The sequence below is a fragment of the Leopardus geoffroyi genome, chromosome B1 (assembly GCF_018350155.1).
Source record: "Leopardus geoffroyi isolate Oge1 chromosome B1, O.geoffroyi_Oge1_pat1.0, whole genome shotgun sequence".
Taxonomy (NCBI): domain Eukaryota; kingdom Metazoa; phylum Chordata; class Mammalia; order Carnivora; family Felidae; genus Leopardus; species Leopardus geoffroyi.
In genome coordinates, this window is record NC_059327.1 from 192,295,415 (window position 1) to 192,311,983 (window position 16,569).

Below are 16,569 nucleotides of genomic sequence, written 5' to 3' on the forward strand. Positions count from 1 at the left end.
TGTGGGGGCTGGACCAGTCTGGGAAGAGGCCCTCCCAGTGTGAGCGCAGCCCATGGCTAACCACTCAGCTCAGGACCTGGGAAGTCACAGCTGTTCAAAACTCCTAGAACACGTGGAGGTTGAAGTGACGTGGCCAGGGAAACCACAGGCATGTGTTGCTCTCCCAGTGCCGCTCAGAGCCTCTGTGGGGCTTGGAAGGTTCCACTCTCGGGTCTCAGTCTGTGGAAGAAAATTGGGATGGAGTCCTAATGTTTTCCCACAGGTCAATTTCCACTGTGACATTGTATCACTTGGATTGAAAGAAATACCATTTGGCACGTTTTAGGGAGAGAAAGGGGGAACCCTCCATGGAGACTAAAAGAAGCATGTAAGAAAGTAAGAGAATCCTATCAGCCAGAGGCTTCTGCTGTCTTTGGGCTTTGGACCAGTCTGCACAGGGGATTGTGGGTAAAAAATCTGATGTGCTTCTAGAATGTTCTTTTAAAAAGATGTTTATTATTTTTGAGAGACAGAGAGAGAGAGAGAAAGCGAGCATGAGCAGGGGAGGGGCAGAGAGAGATAGGGACAGAGGATCCAAAGCAGAGAGCCCAATGTGGGGCTCAAACTCATGAACTGTGAGATCATGACCTGAATTTAACTGACTGAGGCACTCAGGTGCCCCGACTTCTAGAATGTTCTCATGCTGAGAGAGCCTCTGTGTGTCTTGGGGAATACCTGAGTTAAGCCAGTCACTTTCTAGCCTCTGCCTCAGTTTCCTGGATACATGTTTGCTCTATTTTCAGGTAGAATTTCCTACTAAAATTTTTGCAAATTATTTTATCTCTGGATAAAGTAATTTGGACTGGAAATCTGAAAAAGAGAAAAGTGAAAGTAGTCCACCTCACTGGTTATCTAAGAGCTGAAAAGTGACACAGTGAGATGGTAGAAATAGTAGTTAACAAACAAGTGATGATTTTTTAATGCATTTGGTGACGTGTCTTTTTGAACCCTGCTAGGAGGAGAGCCAAATAGAATTTTTTGGGAGAGTAATTGGATGGTCTCTCTCAGTATTCTTTTTTTTTTTTTCAATGTTTATTTATTTTTGGGACAGAGAGAGACAGAGCATGAACGGGGGAGGGGCAGAGAGAGAGGGAGACACAGAATCGGAAACAGGCTCCAGGCTCTGAGCCATCAGCCCAGAGCCTGACGCGGGGCTCGAACTCACGGACCGTGAGATCGTGACCTGGCTGAAATCGGACGCTTAACCGACTGCGCCACCCAGGCGCCCCAGTATTCTTAAAACTTCATACCAGAGGGGCGCCTGGGTGGCTCAGTCGGTTAAGCGTCCGACTTCGGCTCAGGTCATGATCTTGCGGTCCGTGGGTTCGAGCCCTGTGTCGGGCTCTGTGCTGACAGCTCAGAGCCTGGAGCCTGTTTCGGATTCTGTGTCTCCCTCATTCTCTGACCCTCCCCTGTTCATGCTCTCTCTCTGTCTCAAAAATAAATAAATGTTTAAAAAAAAAAAATTAAAAAACAAAACTTCATACCAGAGACGCCTGGGTGGCTCATTTGGTTGAGTGTCTGACTTTGGCTCAGGTGATAATCTTGTGGTTCGTGGGCCTGAGCCCCACATCAGGCTCTGTGCTGACAGCTCGGAGCCTGGAGCCTGCTTCGGATTCTGTGTCTCCCTCTCTCTCTGCCCCTCCCCGGGTTGCACTCTGTCTTTCTCTATTAAAAATAAATAAACATTAAAAAAAAAAAAAAGAAAAAACTAAACTTTATAGCATTTGACCTAGTAATGCCATATCTTAAATGCTATGGCAAACAAGCATTTGAGCAGAAACAAGGGCAAAAATTTGTAACAAATACATTTCCTCCAAACTTTGTTTTATTTGAGCTTTTTTTTTTTAAAGTAGGATTCACACTCAGCGTGGAGCCTAAAGTGGGGCTTGAACTTATAACCCAAGACCCAAGCTGAAATCAAGTTGGACGCTTAACCAACTGAGCCACCCAGGTGACCCTTATCCTGCATCATTATTTACCAAAATCCTCGAAACAACTCAGAAGACCCAGAGTATTGTTAAATAATCACCACTGCTAACACTTATTGAGCACTTTCTTTTTTTAACATTAAAATTATTTTATTTTATTTTAGAGAGAGAGCGGGAAAGAGGGGCAGGGGGAGAGGGGTGGGTGGTGGGGGGGGAAGAGAGAGAGAGAGAGGGAGGGAGGGAGGGAGGGAGACAGAGAAAGAGAGAATCTTAAGCAGGCTCCATGCTCAGCCACTCAGGGCTGGATCCCACGACCCCGGGATCATGACCTGAGCCAAAATATTGAGCACTTTCTATACTGTGTAGGCACTGTTTTACAAGCATTAACCAATCTTCACAACTCTGATGAGAAACTCTTAACTTTTATGTCTCCCTTACAGTTGAGAAGTGTGAGGCCGAGAGAGAAGTGAGTTGCCCAAAGTCACACAGGAAGTAGTGAGAGGTAGGATTTGAATAGGCATTCAGTCTACAGAGCCTGTGTTCTCAGCCACCAGACTACAAATAAGCCAGGGAATCAGTATCAATTTAGTTGTGTAATGCCCGAAGTTCCTAAACCTCCCACAAAAGACCACCAGAGTCGTGAGTCAAAGCCAAGCGGCAAGGGGCGTTTATTGCAGGTTCGAACCTGGACCTCTGCGCACTCGTTGCCGGTGACGCTAAGAGGCCTCGATCAGAGTTGGTATAGAGTTTTTATAGACAGGGACAAACAGCATAGGTGAGTGAGGGTCCTGATTGGTAAATTCTAAAGTAAGGACATTTGTGGTTTTCTGATTGGGCGTCCTTTGTCTGTCCTTCGGCGAGAAGGCTTTGTAAGCAAGCAAGATTACAGAAGCGAAGGACGCCAGTTAGTTTGTGTACAATTACTATAGTTACTCATTTCATTACATATCAGACTACATTCATTTAGGGAGATTTACAACCCATTCTACTACACGGCGGGTTACATCCAGGAAAGGTCTCACAATGCTCATAGCAACAGCAAGCAAAACAGACTTCTCAGCAATTGTATTTCTTGTCAAAGATCCACAATACAGGTCCCTCTGACCCCTGGGTCCACTTGGCCCCCAGGAGGCATGCCAGATGATGACTGAACCTAGTTGGTTAAAGTACAGAATGGTTCATCGGTTCCTAGGTGCACTGTCTGTCTGAGGATGTATAAGGCATGGGTTTCTAAGGCCCTCTTGGCCCCCTTCCTGGCACCTCGGACCCAGGCGAACACTTTTCTTCAAAACCACAAATGATTCAGGGAAACAACTAAGAGGTCGTGTCCCTGTAACTGTTCAAAGATCCACAATACAGGAAGAGAGAACTTAGCTTTAAACTGTTTGGATTGCTCTTTTCAGTTGTGCTAATAATACGTGTAATTTATCATTGTTGCCATTATTAAAGATCACATTTTCAAATAATTCTTAGTGCCATGAGAAAAATCTTAATCGTGTCATGCCAAATGAAAGGCAGGATGCGTCGTATATGTCATGGTATAAAATGTTGTGACCCCAGTTATATCAGAACACATTGTACCATATTTTGCCAATGTGAAGACACGTTGTATATTGGTATATTTCACTGTTGCTGAAACCAGTGTGTCTTACAATTGATGATAGTTTAACTAACTGGTAGTGTTCTTAGTGCCCATAAAGTAATGGCGTCAGTTAAAACCAACAGTGTTTTAGATTCAGTAAAATACTACATACAGGTAGGTGGGAAAGACTGGAAAGAAATAGGCCAAAATATCAGTGGTGAGACATCTCTGGATTGTAGGCAATGCCTTAAGTTTATACAAGTGAGGGGCATCTGGGTGGCTCAGTTGGTTAAGGTTCGGCCCTTGATCTCAGCTCAGGTCATGATCTCAAGGGTTCGTGAGTTCGAGCTCTGCAATGGGCTAGGCACTATCAGTGTGGAGTCTGCTTCGGATTCTCTCTCTTCCTCTCTGTTCCTCCCCTGCTCTCTCTCTCTCTCTCTCTCTCCCTCAGAATAAATAAATAAACTTAAACAATTAAAAAGTTTATACAAGTGAGATGGGTCTTCACCACTGGACTCTGCCTTTGCCAGAGAAGGATGGTGGTTTCCTCTTGTCATCATTTAATTATTTGTCCTCATGTGTTTACTGTCCCTCTTGTCTGTTGGACAATAACAAACAAAAGGCAGACCCTGTTTGTTTGGTAAACACCACATCTCACTCTTCAGTCAGCTGTATGATCTGGCCAAATACTCGACATCTAGTAGCCTCTGTACGTGCTGGTTCCTTGACTGACTTCATCTGTTTCATCCTCACAATGACTCCATTAGACGTCATTATTTTCCCATTTTACAGACGAGAGAACTGAGGCACAGAGAGGAAGAGCCGCTTGCCCGGCACACAGCTGATTGGTAGAGCTGGGGTTCCCACCTGGGAAGATGACTCCACCAGCATTTTTGGGAGTTTTGCCCTCAGGGGTATCGTTCTGACTGGAGGGTTGCTCACTCCAGGAGGTTAAATAACTGACCTAAAAGGACACCACTAACTGCTGATCCAGGTAAACAAGGAAGTTCACCCTAAGCTTGGGTGATGGAAAGAGGCAGGGAGTGGATGGGGCATGACCTACTTCCCTCTCCTCCTCTCCTCTATCTCCCCTCTCTGCCTTTCTCCCCTCTGCCTTTTTCCTTGTCTCTGTAGTTCTCACCTTCTGAAAAGTGACTCAATTTTTTTTTTAAAGTAAGCTCTACATCCAGTGTGGGGCTTGCACTCACGAGCCCAACATCAAGAGTCGTCGTGTGCTCTACTGACTGAGCCAGCCCGGTGCCCCAGTGATAAGATTTTATACAGCATTAGTTGCCCTACAAAAAGGTATAGAGCTAAATTCTATGTATACAAAGTAAAGCCCATCTTTACTTTTATATATAAATTCTATGTATACAAAGTAAAGCCCATCTCTTCTCTGAATTCCAGCTGATTCTAAGCTAAAGAGGAAACGTGGTTTAGGAGGGCTTCCTGCTCTTTAGGGTTTTTGCAGGGGTCTTCCCACTGTGCCGTGGCCCAGTTCTTTCCTCCTCATTCCACAGCATCACTTCCAGGGGAAAGCCTTTCCTGGCACCCCTCCCTACTGGGATGAATTCCACCTTGCCAGTTTTCATAGTCCTTTCCAGAATTGCAGTTTTGCCCTTGGTTGTGTGCTTGTGATTAATGTCTGTCCCCCATCAGCCTCTAAGCTCCACGAGACAAGAATAGAGCTGTTGGCTTGTTTGTTTTTTAAACTCACCTTCATATCTCCTGCACAGTTGGAAGGGCCATATGGTATTTGTTGAATGGGAAGAGTACCCAGCAACAGGGGAGGAAATCACAGCCCTTCCTAGAGCGTATAGGTTGCTGTGAAACCTTTTTATCCCTTGAACTTTGCTGTAATGGCCTGGGAGCTTCAGTCCCCTGCTGTGATATTGCAACTTATAATAAGAAATACGTATTTGGTCTTAGTCCCTGTTTCTGGCACAGAGCTCCTAAAACCCTTGGAATTTTTGAAGTGATAAGAGCAACAAAGTTATGTTTTGTTACGTTAATGAAGTGACTCTTGGACCTCACCTGGGGTTGGGAGGGGTTGCCAGAAGAACCTACCAGGTGATTAGAGGGTTGGAACTTTCAGCCCCGCCCCCTCCCTGAGAGGGCGGAGGGTCTGTAGGTTGAGTCAACTGACCGTGACCAGTGATTCAATCAGTCATACCTATATGGTGAAACCTCCATAAAACCCAAAAGCTTCTGGGTTGGAGAACATGTGGAGATAGGGGGAGGGTGGTGCCCTTGGAGAGGGTGTGGAAGCTCTGGTCCCCTCTGCCATACTTTGCCCTATGCATTTCTTCCATTTGTCTTGCCCTGAGTTATATCCTTTTATAGTCAATCAATGTTTCTTTGAGTTCTGTGAGCCCCTCTAGCAAATTAACTGAACATAAAGAGAGAGCCTTGGGAACTTCCAATCTATAGCTGGTTGGTCAAGAAGCACAGATGCCAACCTGGACTTGTGACTGGCATCTGTTGTGGGTAGTGTTGTGGGACTGAGCCTTTACCCTGTGGATGTGAGTTTTCTCCAGGTTGACAGTGTCAGAATTGAGCTGAATCGTAGGACACTCAGCTGGTGTCGGAGAATTGCTTGGTGTGGGGAAAACACCCACATGTCACTTGGTGTCAGAACCCTTACCTGCCAAGCTCCTCTTGCTTTCTCTCTTCCTTAGTCTTTGTGGTACAAAATGGCACCCAGAGTGGTGCAGGAAGCCAGGTGCTTTGGGCCAGGGGAGGATGAACGGCAGCCTCTCAGTTCTGTCTGGTTTCTTGTTTCATATGAGGCAAGACTTAGGGGTTGGCCCTGTGCTTCTGCTTTTTGGGAAACAGCCTGGACATCAGATTCAAGTAAACTTGAATTCTTTTTATCCCTCACTTGTGCTCCAGACTAACACCCTTTCTTTCATCTGTTCCTGCAGTGGTTTAGCCATTCTTTACCACCTCCAAGAGGCTCTGACAAGCCTCACTGGGATGTATGGGCCACCAACAGGGCTAATCTCTTGTGGAGAAATAGATTTTTGGTTAATCCTCTCTTTCTTTTTTTTTTTAAGAGTAGATAACATTGACATTATTCGTCATTTAGCTTTTTTTTTTTAAAGTTTTAATTTTATTTTTGAGAGAGCATGAGTGAGAGAGGGTCAAAGAGAGAGGGAGACACAGAATCTGAAGCAGGCTCCAGGCTCTGAGCTGTTGGCACAGAGCCCGATGCAGGGCTTGAACTCAGGAACCATGAGATTATGACCTGAGCTGAAGTCAGATGCTTAATTGACTGAGCCACCCAGGCACCCCTTTTTTCTTTTCTTTTCTTTTCTTTTCTTTTCTTTTCTTTTCTTTTCTTTTCTTTTCTTTTCTTTTCTTTTCTTTTCTTTTTTCTTTTCTTTTCTTTTCTTTTCTTTTCTTTTCTTTTCTTCTCTTTTCTCTTTTCTCTTTTCTCTTTTCTCTTCTCTTCTCCTCTTCCTTTCTTTTCTTTTTTCTTTTCTCTTTTCTTTTCTTTTTTCTTTCCCTTTCTTTTCTTTTTTCTTTTCTCTTCTCTTGTTTTCTTTTCTTTCCCTTTCTTTTCTTTTCTCTTTTGTTTTCTTTCTCTCTTTCCTTCCTTATTTCCTTCCTTCCATCCTTCCTTCTTTCCTTCTTTACCAATTTATTTTCATGGGCAGTAGGAAACCAAGCATTTTGAAAATACTTTTGCAACATCACTTTTTTGTAGTATTTATTGGCTTCACGGTTTTCCTATCTGATCTTCCAAAGCAGACTAGGGAGGCCCATGAAAGGGCTTGTAGTTTGGGTAGTCAATGGCTGAGGCACAGCAGAGGGGCAAACATAATATGAACCATCATATCAGCCCACAGTGATGGGCTTTTAGTTGCCTGTTCCTGCTTTTGGGCGCCGGAAAAGAAAACTCAGATGAGAGGAGTTTTAAAAATGTCCAGTTGGCGGCGCTGTTGTCTTATTTAGCCACAAGCCATTCTGGTTTCAGGGACTTAAAAATTAATGCCCCACACCACTTTCCAGCTCCTTCAAACACGGATCCCACAATTACAGCTAAACAATTTGCAACTACATGAATAAATTCCGGAGCTCTAATGCACAGCATAATTATAATCGACAGTGCCATTTTATATACTTCCAAGTTGCTAAAAGTAGATCTTCAGTGTTATCACCACAAAAAAGAAAGGATAATTATGTGATAGAGGTGTTATCAAAGATGGTGGTAATCATACTGCAATATATAAATGTTTCAGATCAATATTGTGTACATTTTTAAAGTAACACAATGTCATATGTCAATTATATCTCAATAAGAACAAGAATCAGAAAAGAAAAGCAGCCTTTGGTGTACTTATTTGCCTGTTTCACCCTCAGGACTGTAAAACTTGTTGCTGCAAATGGCAGGATTTCATTCTTTCTCATAATGGCAGAGTTTTAAATGCTGGTTCTTTTGTTGGGTGCATCCCTTCTGGGATCCTCTGACCACAACCTCTGACCAGCAACCCTCAACATAGTTTTCTCCTCCAGTAGCTATAACCCTTGGGCTTCCAGGTTTCCCTTCTGTGCTGGTTGCTGTCCTTCTAGGCCATTCTCTTGGGCAGTGATTCTTTCAAGATGGCTGGAGATTGGCTCCTTCACTCATAGTCCATTTCTGGCTTGCAGAAAAGCATGAGCCTTTGCGTCCTCTCTCCTCTGTGAGTGAAGGGAATGGAGAAATACCACAGCTCTCTGAAGCTCCTCAGAGACATCGTCTCTCCCTTTACATCTTCCCTCTGTCACAGGCTGGAGGTGGGTGTTCAAGGACCCTGGTAACGGATTCTAGTCTCCTGGGAATGATCTAACACTCTGCTTGGGGACTTGGTACCTACCCTGTTCTCAGCCTGTGGGCATCACCAGAAAAACTGACACACCGTGTGCTTTCAACACCCTGTTCTATCTCTCCACATTCCAGTGTTCAAACTTCACCAAGCAGACTCCAGTTGCAATGGACCTCTTGGCCCTCTGCACGTGGGTGTCCCAGTGGTGAGTTGAATGTGGCATGTCAGAGCTCAGTATCCATCCCTGTCTTAGCTTGGGCTGCTATAATAAAGTACCACAATCTGGGTGGCTTATAAACAACCGAAATTTATTGCTCACAGCTCTGGAGGCTGGAAATCCAAGACCAGGGAGCCAGCATGGCTGGGGGAGGGCCCACTTCAGAATCACAGACTTCTCATTGTATCCTCTCATGGTGGGGGGGCTGGAAGCTCGCTGTACTCTTTTTTATATGAGCACTAATCCCCTTCATGAGGGCGTGGTGCTGTGTTAGGTATCCCTCTTCTGCTCCTGTAACTGTGTGTCATCACCGGGCCCCTCTATGTCTAGCCTTGCAACCTGGCTGCCTGCATTTTACTTTAGCTGTTGCCGGGGCCACCAGCTTTGAGCAGGTACAAGCTGATCATGCTTCCCTAGCTGTCCTGCCTACTTTGCTTTCTGCCCCTGGGCTTGCCTGACCGTGAGGCTCAAGATGCCTGCAGAAATGTGCCAGGCGTTTGCACATGCAAACCCAGGAGGGTGAGGTTACACCCTAAGATATAACTCGAACATTAGGGTACAGGAGATGATGGGTGCAGGAAATGTACAGAAATGTCTTTTCTTCTGTCCTTCAGGCACTCAATGTGAGGCATAGTCCTTGTGGCTCCTTGGAGAGTCCCAGGGAGATGTAGCCCCAATTGCCTTGATGAAGCATTATGTTCTAGCTTTCTTTTCTGCTTGGTTCTCTCTTCCCAAGCCCCCAGACCTCCGTCCCTGCTCCCTAGGACCACTTCCCAAAATAAATGAATGCCTACAATTGCTTACTGTAGGCTTGCTTTTTTTTGCGGGGGGGGGGGGACTCAAACTATCTTTAACTTTACCACTGCCTTTGCCAAATGAAAAGTATGATAATTATTCATCTATATTTCTTTTTCTTCTACCTGACTACATGATCTTTAAAGACTGTGCCTTATTTTGTCACCTATGTAGTTCATCATAAATGCTTGTTAGATGAATGGCTCAGAGGTAGAAAGAAAATGATGAGTTTACAAATAGCAGCTAAAGGGTATTTGAGTGAATTACATTTCTAAGATGCCCACCATAGTTTATCTCATTTAACTCTACAGCAACTCCAAGAGGCAGGTGCTGTTATTACCCGGATTTTACAGGTGAGGAACAAGCTTAGAGAGGTCAGGTGTCTTGCCCAGCCATACGGCTCAAGAGAAAAGAAATCAGGATTTGAATGCTGGTTGGATTCCCAGATTGGCCTCTTATCATCACTATTTCTGAGGAACTATGGAAGCTTGTTCTTGGAGCATACAGTGCTGGTGTGGGAGTCCACAGAGAGGAGGTGGTCTTTGCTGGCGGGGCCGGATCATGAGGGATCCTCTTCTAGTGGTTTGTTATCTTGCAGACAATGGAGAACCTGGAAGGCTTACAAACATTTTCTCCTTGTAAGCCCTTTCCAGGTTTCCTTGCCTTTCAGAAAATACAAGCAGTTTGAAAAACATCCACAAGAGGGCAGGCGTTGGCCATGGATGAGAAAACTGGAGGCAACCTGGCGTGTGAAACTTGGTTCAATTTTCTTTTCCTCCTGGGGTTCAGCTCTTGGAGTAGATCTAAGATCGATAAGTAACCTCCAGCACTGGAAACTTGCAGCTGTTCTCTCTGCCTCTTTTCTCCCTCCTTGCCTTCCTCTCTCTTTTCTTCCCGCTCTTCCTCCCCTCCACTCCTTTTGTTTACTTTCTTCTCTGAAGTGGAGAGTCCGGTTAAAAAACCGGTAGATTCTTCTTAAACATCACCACGCTTGGCAACATCTTAAAGCCCAGTCCACATACAAATAGACAATAGTGCGCACACACACACACACACTTTAGACAGCTAGCTAGAGTGTATACCAGCCACTGGAAAAAGCTCTGGTCCTCTGTTATCAAGTTAGGAATCTCTGTAAGGGTTCCATCACCTCTACGTAGGAAGTGGTTATTGATTCCAGTTCAGCCCTAATGAACATTTACTGAACACAGTGTGTGTCAGGCCTGATGCCTGACATATGCATGTGCTGTTTCATTGAATCTTTACATGACTACTTTGAGGCTGATAGGATTTTCCCTGTTTACAAATGAGGCATTTGAGTCTCAGGTTAAGATCACAGCACTGGCCGGACATGGAGCCCTAATTGAAGCCAGATTTTGGACTTCCACTCTACTGGTCCTGCCATTGAGCCACACCAGATTGGTTGATTTATCACCATCTCTACATGAGTCTGATTCAGGGTAACCAACGTGGGGATGGTTGAGATGTTGACCAGCTTTTCTCTTTGATGTCAACTAAGCTCGGTGCATAGATGCTCCAAGGCAAAGTAGAGGGATGGGGGAGAGGGGTTTTCATTGCTCTAAACTTCAGCTCTCTGACTCTGAGCAGAGGCTGGAGGGCTCAGGTAAGAGGAGCTGAGTTAGGGTTTGTGGACTGGAAGTCTTTCACTAACCCAAGTGGTCTGTGATCCCTTGCTCATCAGGGACTGTTCTGGATGCTCCCAGTGGCCAGCATAGGGCTAGGGTCCAGAAAATACTCTTATACAGAGGGAAGACTAAAGACTAAGGCTATTGAAGTGACCAGTCTAAGGTCCATCAGTAGAAGTGCTAAACGTGGAACTCTGGTTTTTCATCTTGGGGGTTTTGAGCATTTCTTCCCACTAGTTTTCTAGAGTGCATATGTGCTATTCCATTGGGGTAGGTGTATAAGGAGTTGGGGGTGGGATGGGACACAGGTGAATGCTTTTCATTTAATTACCATGTGTTTATTTTACTGTGCATTAGAAAATGTATAATAAGCACTTCAAAGCTATTGATTCCATGGATACTGTTGTTAGAATGAGGCTAATGAGGCTAAGTTAGTAAGTTAAAAAATGCATAGATTTAAACATTACACAAAGAATGTATCAGAATAGCCAGCAATACTGAAGAAGAACAAAATTGGAGGATTGATGCTCTGTGACTTCAAGACTTACTATAAAGCTAGAGTAATCAAGACAGTGTGGCATTGGTGAAGGAATAGACAAATAGACCAGTGGAACAGAATAGAGAGCCCAAAATAGACCCACATAAATATAGTGGGTCTATAGTGATAAAGGAGCGAAGGCCATACAATGGAGCAAAGATAGTCTCTTTGACAAATGGTTCTGGAACAACAGGACAGCCACATGCAGAAAAATTCAGTTAGACACAGGTCCTCCACCCTTAACAAAATTAACTCCAAATGGGTCATAGATTTAAATGTAAAATGCAAAACTATTAAATTTTTTTAAATTTCTATTTTAGATCGGTTGAGTGACTGACTTTGGCTCAGGTCATGATCTCACAACTCATGAGTTCAAGCCCCACGTCATGCTCTGTGCTGATAGCTGGAGGCTGGAGCCTGCTTCAGGTTCTGTGTCTCCTCCTCTTTGCCCCTCCCTCCCCCCTCTCTCGAAAATAAACAAACACTTAGAAAAAAAAAAAAAAGAAAGAGAGAGACAGAGAGAGAGAGAGACAGAGTGAGTGGTGGATGGGGCAGAGAGGGAGACACAATCCAAAGCAGGCTCCAGGCTCCGAACTGTCAGCCCAGAGCCTGACACAGGGCTCAAACTCACGAACCGTGAGATCATGATCTGAGCCAAAGTTGGATGCTCAACCGACTGAGCCACCCAGGTGCCCCAAAATGCAAAACTATTAAATAGAAATCATAACATAGGAGAAAACCTAGAAAACCTTGAGTCCAATGATGCCTTTGTAGATACAACACCAAAGGCATGATCCTTAAAAGAAATAGTTGATAAGCTAGACTTCATTAAAATTAAAAACTTCTGTGAATAACAATATCAAGTGAATTAGAAGAAAAGCCAGAGAGTGGGAGAAAATATTGGCAAAAGGTGCATCTGAAAAAGGACTATTAACCAAAGTAAACACAGAACTTTTTGTTTTGTTTATTTATTCATTTTGAGGGGGAGAGAGAGAGAGAGAGAGAGAGAGAGAGAAAGAGAAAGAAAGAAAGAAAGAAAGAAAGAAAGGAAAGAAAGAAAGAAAGAAAGAAAGAAAGAAAGAAAGAAAGAAAGAAAGAAAGAAAGAAAGAAAAGAAAGAAAGAAAGAAAGAAAGAAAGAAAGAAAGAAATCCCAAGCAGGCTCTGTGGTGTCAGTGTGCAGAGCCCGATGAGAGGCTCGAACTCATGAACTGTGAGATCATAACATGAACCAAAACCAAGAGTTGGCTGCTTAACCGACTCAACCACCCAGGTGCCCCAAATTATACAAATAACTCTTTTAACACTCAACAGTAAGGTAACAAACCACTCAATTTAAAAATGGGACCAAAGGTTTCCTCAAATAATAAATACAAATGTCAAAGAAGCCGATGAAAAGATGCTCCATATCACATGGCCTCAGGGAACGGCAAACTGAAACGATGATGAGATAGCACTATACACCTCTTAGAATGGATAAACTGGTCCATGCAGACAACGGGATGTTATTTAGCATTAAAAAGTAATGAGCTGTCAAGTCAGAAAAAGACACGGAGGAAACTTAAAAACATACTATGAAGTAAAAGAAGTCAATATGAGAGGGCCACACACTGTGCGATTTCAACTGTATGACATTCTAAAAAAGGAAAACTATGGAAACAATAAAAAAGATCAGTGGTTGCTGGTGGGGGAGTGGGAGGGAAGAGATGAACAAGCAGAGACAGAATTTTGGGGGCAGTGAAAATGCTCTGTGTGATCTTATCATTGTGGATATATGTCCTTATACATTTGTCCAAATGTGTAGAACATAGAACAAGAGTGAACCCTAAGCTAAACTATGGACTTTGGGTGATTATAATATGTCACTGGAGGCTCATCCTTGGTACGCATGTACCATTCTGGTGAGTGATGTGGATAATGGGGGAGATTATGCATGTGTGGGGGCAGGGGTTATATGGCAAATCTCTGTACCTTCCTCTTAATTATACTCTATATCTAAAATTTCTCTAAAAAATAAAATCTTTAGGGGTGCCTGGGTAGCTCAGGTGGTTAAGCATCTGACTCTTCGTTTTGGCTCAGGTCATAATATCATGGTTTTGTGAGTTCAAGCCCTGCTTCAGGCTCTGTGCTGGCAGCGTGGAGCCTGCTTGGGATTCTCTCTCCCTCTCTCTTGGCCCCTCCCCCACTAGCACTGTCTATGTCTCTCTCAAATAAACTTAAAAAACTTAAAACTTAAAAAAAGCCCCTTCCTGGCTCACGTGCTCTCTCTCTCTCTCTCTCTCTCTCTCTCTCTCTCTCAAAAAAATAAATAAATAAATAAAAATTAAAAAATACATAAAGAAAATATTAAATGAAGTATCAGTTTCCTACTATTGCTGTAACAAATTACCACAAAGGAAATGGCTTATAATAACCCACATCCATGATCTGTCAGTTCTGAAGGTAGGAAGGCTTCATATCAAGGTGTTGGTAGGGCTGCATTCCATCTGGAGGCTCTAGGGAAGGGCCTGCTCTGGAGTCCAGATTACCAATTATTTCTCACCTGGATGGTGTCCTTGGTGTTGCCTCTGAAAAGGCATCACCGCACCTGAGGTCCTCCTATGTTAGGTTTTCTTCCAAGAATCCTGTAGTTTTACGTTTTACATTTAGGTCTATGATCCGTTTCGAATTGGTTTTTGTGAAGAGGATAATGTGTTTCCTTGCCTTTTCCGGATTCTAGAAGTGCCTTCCTTGGCTCGAGGCCTCAACCAACCTCACGCCTGCTTCTGTCTTCACATGTCCTTCTCTGACTTCAACCCTCTCTCCTCCTTCCTACCATTACATTGGGCCCACCCGGATGATGCAGGACAACTTCCCTAATTTAAGAGCCTTATCGTAATCACATCTGCAGAATTTGTTTTGCCGTGTAAGATAACATATTCAGAGGTTCTGGGGAAGTAAGACATTAACGTCTTTGGCGGGGGCTTATTCTGCCTGATGGTAGAGATGGGATGAGTTATGGTGAAAATCATGAAGGTCTTATCTGAATGATTAAAAATCAGGAAATACTGTCTTACACCCCAGCTGCCTCCTTAGAGGCCATTTATGGACGTAGCACCAGCTTTCTCAGGGATTTGTGTAGCTGAAGGATTAGGCAGAGGAAAACGTCACTATCTGTGGGTGTAATTGCCTGTTGATGGGGACGACTGTGCCATGGGAAAAGCCTTCGGACCGCAGTGGACCTGCAGTTAAATCTGGGGGTCGAGGCTGGGAAGAGCTGACCTGTTCCACATAAACGCAGGAGAAGAATTGGAGCGAAGGGCGACGCTTGGCCTTGGGGTGACATGGGGCTGAGGGACACCTAAAGAACAGGATGCTGATATTTACCCTGGACTTGTTTTCATGCCTGCCATGTAACTTCTTTGTCTTGTCTCACGCTTGGGGAGAGTAAACAAGCCATGTGTGTGTGCGTGCACCTGTGTTAGTGCATGCGTTCAGTCACTTGAAAAAAATTTGAGCTCCCACCTGCTGGAATTTTTATCCCCTCCTTTCCTACCCCTTAGTTAAGAGCAAGGCTGAGTTTTCACGGCTTAGTGTTGAGGGATGGGTTGTGAAAGGAACGTGCCAGGGCAGTGAGATCGCTAGGCCCAGGCAGAGACAATTGTGAGAGCAAAACATTTGCAGGCTTTGGTCAGCCTTGCACATCATCTCAGTTAACCTTCAGTGGAAGCTCTGAGACCCAGAGAGGTTATGCAACGACCTCAGGTGGACCAGCCAGGAGTTTAGTCATTTCTGTGAGACTGCAAGGCCAGTTGTGGAATTTACAGTCAGGGATAAACACGCCTGGCCACTGGATTTTGGAGAGCGAGTGGTCTTAATGCTGGTGTTCACATTTCACCTTGAACTCAACGTCGCATCAGCTAGATCCTGCAGTATAAACTTTAATGAGTATTCATTCTCTGAAAGCTTATAATGTTTGGGGAACTATGCTTGTAGGTGTGGTATGTCCCAGTGTAATGGACGTGGGTGTGCACAGTATCCCAAAGTGTGTTCCTCAGAACGCCACTGTCTCAGGATGGTAATGTGTCCATGGAAAAAAGGGTTCCACAAGTAAGGAAAATATTGGAAATCTATCCTCTATTAATCCATCTATCCACCTTCCTTTTTCTCTATCCTTTACCTGTGCATTCCTTGCAGACAGTTTCAGAGCCTCTAACATGTTCACTGGGAATCTCCAAGAAGGGGATGCAGTGTACAGCATTTCCTTGGGATCATTATCTGGGGAATGTGCTCCTGGCACAAAGAAGGTGCTCTGTGAATGTGTGTGGCATGAATGAACAAATGAGTGAATGTTATTGATGATGTACTGCAGAAGTTCATGAAGGGAAAGAAAACTTCCCTGATCAATATACAGCTCAGGACTACGATAATGATCAGATGAAAAGTATTTATGAAATGCTTTATTATGTGAATAGCTACCATTTACTAAGTACCTACTATGTGCTAGGCACGATGATGCTTTCTTATATTATCTTTTTAGTTAAAATGGGATCGAGAGGTGTGTCTGGTCATTTGGCAGGGCTTTTGTAGTCTCTGTCTCTAGAAGTAATCTTTACACAGCAATTGTGATAGCCCAACAAAGACTTAACCTAACCTGCCATCATCGTAGGAAGGACTAAAGACCAGCTGACCCTTTAGACCCCTTGAAATAGTAGCAATTAATGGCAGAGTGTTATGCATAATTAGACACCACTAGTATGAAGCTCCTTTTAAAATACAGCATTTACACTGGATGCCAATCTTTCCTTTCGTCAGGGAACCACCCTTGTACTGTACATTGTTAAGTGAGAGCAAGCAGCTAGGTTAAATTCTAATTAAATGTTGCCATTGTTATTTGAAAAATAACAGCTTAGTGTTAGTGTCAAACGGACTTTTATCAGCAGATGGAATGAAAGCATTTTGTCATTTGAGGGCTGTCTAATACATGTGAACGGCACTGCCTAAGGGGCCTTCCCTGACTTTAGTTAAGGTTGAAACAA